General features: G+C 41.9%; 1 non-coding gene across 1 annotated transcript; it reads left to right on the top strand.

The window, feature by feature from the left end:
• The first annotated feature begins 389 nt into the window (after positions 1–389).
• On the top strand, positions 390–462 carry TRNAE-CUC. The gene has a single exon. It is a non-coding gene; the product is annotated as a tRNA-Glu (tRNA).
• Positions 463–4,546: the final 4,084 nt, after the last annotated feature.

The raw sequence follows: 4,546 nt of genomic DNA, 5'->3' as shown, positions 1-4,546 counted from the left end.
GGCAACCCTACGTTGAGCAAGTCTATCAGTGCCATCTTTCCAACAGCACTTGTTCACTTCATATTTCTGTGGCATATTTTGGTAATTCTTGCAATATTTCAAACTTTTTCATTGTTATATTTTATGGTGATTTGTGATCAGTGATATTTGATGTTACTATTGTAATTGTTTTGGGGCGCCAAAAACGGCGCCTGTATAAGACAGCAAACTTAATCAATAAATGTTGTGGGATTACTGGTGTAATTTCTCCACTAATCAGCCATTCCCCCCTTCTCTCTCCCTTTCCTAGGGCCTCCCTATTTCTTGAAACACAACAATATTGAAATTAGGCCAATTAATAACACTACAATTGCCTCTACATGTTCAAGTGAAAAAAATCACATGGGAAATCCCTGGTGGTCCAGTGGTTAGGATTCTGCACTCTCACTGCCGAGGGCCCGGGTTCAATCCCCGGCAGGGGAACTAAGATCCCACAGGCCATGCTGCGTGGCCAAAAAAAAGAAAGAATTACATGTCTGTCATTTTAAATCAAAAGCTGGAAATCATTAAGCTTAGTGAGAAAGGCTAGGCCTCTTGTGCCAAATAGCCATGCTGTCACTGCAAAGGAAAAGTTCTTGAAGGAAATTAAAAGGGCTACTCCAGTGAACACATGAATGATGAGAAAGTGAAACAGCCTTATTGTTGATATGGAGAAAGTTTTAGTGGTCTGGACAGCAGATCAAACCAGCCACAACATTCCCTTCAGCCAAAGCCTAATCCAGAGCAAATCCCCAGCTCTCTTCAATTCTGTGAAGGCTGAGAGAGGTGAGGAAGCTGCAGCAAAAAAAGTTTAAAGCTAGCAGAGATTGGTTTGTGAAGTTTAAGGAAAGAAGCCCTCTCCATAATATAAAAGTGCAAGGGGAAGCAGCAAGTGCTGGTGTAGAATCTGCAGCAACTTATCCAGAAGATCTAGCTAAGGTAATTCATGAAGGTGGCTACACTAAACAACAGATTTTCAATGCAGACGAAACAGCCTTCTATTAGAAGAAGATGCCACCTAGGACTTTCATAGCTAGAGAGAAGAAGTCAATGTCCGGCTTCAAAGCTTCAGAGGACAGGCTGACTCTCTTGTTAGGAGCAAATGCAGCTGGTGACTTTAAGTTGAAGTCAGTGCTCATTCGCCATTCTGAAAATACGACGTCCCTGAACAGTTTTGTTAAGTCTACTCAGCCTGTGCTCTATAAACGGATGCTGTAAACAGATGTGCTGGATGACAGCACATCTGTTTACATGGTTTACTGAATATTTTAAGCCCACTGTTGAGACCTACTCTTTCAGAAAAAACCATTCTCTTCAAAATATTACTGCTCTTTGACAATGCACCTGGTCATCCAAGAGCTCTGATGGAGATGTACAGTGAGATTAACACAACATCCATTCTGCAGCCCATGGACCAGGTAACATTTCGATTTTCCAGTCTTCTTATTTAAGAAATACATTTTGTAAGACTATGCTTCCATAGATAGTAATTCTTCTGATAGCTCTGGGCAAAGTAAATTGAAAACCCTCTGGAAAGGACTTGCTGTTCTAGATGCCATTAAGAACATTGTGATTCGTGGGACGAGGTCAAAATATCAACATTAACAGGAGTTTGGAAGAAGTTGATTCCAACCCTTATGGATGACTGTGAGGGTTTCAAGACTTCACTGGAGGAAGTAACTGCAGATGTGGTGGAAATAGCAAGAGATCTGGAATTAGAAGTGCAGCCTGAAAATGTGACTGAACTGCAGCAACGTCATGATAACCTTTTCACGGATGAGGAGTTGCTTCTCATGGATGAGCAAATAAAGTGTTTCTTGAGATGGAATCTGCTCCTGGTGAAGATGCTCTGAAGACAGTTGAAATGGGAAAGATTTAGAATATTACATAAACTTAGTTGATAAAGCAGCAGCAAGGTTTGAGAGGATTGGCTCCAATTCTGAAAGAAGTTTTACTGTAGGTAAAATGCTATTAAACAGCATTGCCTGCTACAGAGAAATTCTTCGTGAGAGGAAGAGTCAACTGATGCAGCAAATTTCATTGTCTTATTTTAATAAATTGCCGCAGTCACTCCACCCTTCAGCAACTACCACTTTGATCAGTCAGCAGCCATCAACATCAAGGCAACACCCTCCCATCAGCAAAAAGATTGCAACTCGCGGAAGGCTCAAGTGATGGTTAGCGTTTTTTTAGCAATAATGTATTTTTAAATTAAGGTATATATATTGTATTTTTATACATAATGCTATTGTATGCATAATAGAGGACAGTATAGTGTAAATATAACTTTTATATACACTGGGAAACCAAAAAATTCTGGTGACATGCTTTATTGCAATATTCACTTTATTGTGGTGGTCTGGAACTGAACCTGCAATATCTCTGAGACGTGCCTGCATTTTAAGAGAATGTTTTTAGAAGATTAAAATTGACTGGGGTTTTATCACATACTCGGCTTGAGGATTAGTATGGTAAACATTCGAAATACAAGTATCTACGATCAAAATAGGGCTTTTACCCATGAAATATCTTGATCGTTAAGTAAAAAGCATATGATGTGGCTCATGGTGTCTGTTAACCTCATTCCTTCCTGATCAGAAAATTTGCCTTTGCTGAATAAAAGATTTGGTACTTTGGCATGGAAATGTACAATAAACTCATCTATTGTGATTTGATTGATAATCTCTTTCTTGAGGAAGGTCAGGAAAACTAATAAGGAACAGCACTTGTGCTCATGATTGCAAATCTCCAAAAAATGTCAGTGATTGCACCTGTTATTTCTAGACCAATCCTCTGTAAGTCCTGGGGGTATCTCAGTTGCCATCAGGCAGGGGTGTGATCAATAGATGTAATGCTTGCACTAGCAAGTTGATCTTTCGTATATTAACTTTGTATCCTGCAACTTTGCTAAAATTGCTTATTAGTTCCAGGAGGTTTTTTGTCAATTCTTTTAGGTTTTTTACATAGACAATTATGTCATCTGCAAACAAAGACAGTTTTATTTCTTCCTTCTCAATCTGTGTACATTTAATTTCTTTTTCTTGTCTTATTCCATTAGCTAGGACTTCCAGTATGATGTTGAAAAGGAGTGAGAAAGGTGAGATGAGACATCCTTGGCAATTTGATCTTAGGTACAGCAAGAGGAACTTGACTACTAGGGACCTTCTTCTTCTTTTTTGTTTTTTAAATTTTATTTATTTATGGCTACGTTGGGTCTTCATTGCTGTGTGTGGGCTTCTCTCTAGTTGCGGTGAGCGGGGGCTACTCTTCACTGTGGCGTGCTGGCTTCTCATTGCGGTGGCTTATCTTGTGGCTGAGTGCAGGCTCTAGATGCACGGGCTTCAGTAGTGCTGGCATGTGGGCTCTGAAATTGTGGCTCGTGGGCTCTAGAGCACAGGCTCAGTAGTTGTGGCGCACTGGCTTAGTTGTTCCACGGCATGTGGGATCTTCCTGGACCAGGGATCGAACCCATGTCCCCTGCATTGGCAGGCGGATTCTCAACCACTGTGCCACCGGGAAGTCCCTAGGGACCTTCTTTTAATTATGTGTCCAACAGTACCTAAGTGGAACTCCAGAAAGACCACTTTCTTGGCTTTTTACCTTTTTTTTTTTTTTTTTTTGGCCACACTGCATGGCTTGTGGGATCTTAGTCCCCCAACCCAACCAGAGATTGAACCCAGGCCCTTGGCAGTGAGAATGTGGAGTCCTAACCACTGGACCACCAGGGAATTCACAGCTTTTTACCTTTTATATTTTATTTATTTGCATTCCAGTGCCCATGGCATCTGAGGCGGCCATCTGAGAGCTATCTAAGGGAAACTTGATGTTTTTAATAGATCTCCTGCTTGGATTTTGAAACATGAATTAAGTCAAAACATTGTCTCAAACTTCTGTGATATCTGAAATTTGGAAAAAGCACTTATTCACAGGACAACTCTTTGATTACCGGAGGAACGGCTCAAGGTCCAGGCTACTGTTGGCATTAACTATTTCCTATCTAGCTTCCTTCTGGGAACTGTAAGCTGTTTGAGGAGATCACAACTGTGGGATACTCTCAAATAAAGGCATTTGATACTTCTGCTGGGTCCTGCTGGTACCTTTTCATCATCCTGGTTAGATTGTTAAAATAGCCTCCATAATTCTCCTACCTTCTGCACACCTCCCATACTCCGTCTGGCCTTAACCACTGACTTGCTTCACCCAATGCAACAATAGCACATGTGGCAAAAGCAGAACATTGAAAATTGCTTACGCACCTTGGGACTTGTCTTTTCTTGCTGCTGTTGGGAACCCTGCAAGCACCACCATGTGAATGTGCTTGGGCTGGCCTTCTTTAGACACATGGCCCAGTCAGAGCCCTCACCCCAGCTACCTACACCAACTTCCAGCCAGCCACACATGTGAGGGAGGCTACCCTAGACCAACAAGCCCCCAGCCACCCCATAGCTGACTGCAGCTGCGTGGGTACGCCCAGGTGAGAAAAACTGAAGAGCTGCCTGGCTGACTGCGCTCAGCCCAAATGGTCCCA

The sequence above is a fragment of the Monodon monoceros genome, unplaced genomic scaffold (genome assembly GCF_005190385.1).
Source record: "Monodon monoceros isolate NGI ecotype Baffin Bay Population unplaced genomic scaffold, NGI_Narwhal_1 Super_Scaffold_10, whole genome shotgun sequence".
NCBI classification, from domain to species: Eukaryota; Metazoa; Chordata; class Mammalia; order Artiodactyla; family Monodontidae; genus Monodon; species Monodon monoceros.
Note: the sequence above shows the minus strand (reverse complement) of the source record. Positions and strands in the feature narration are given on the sequence as shown.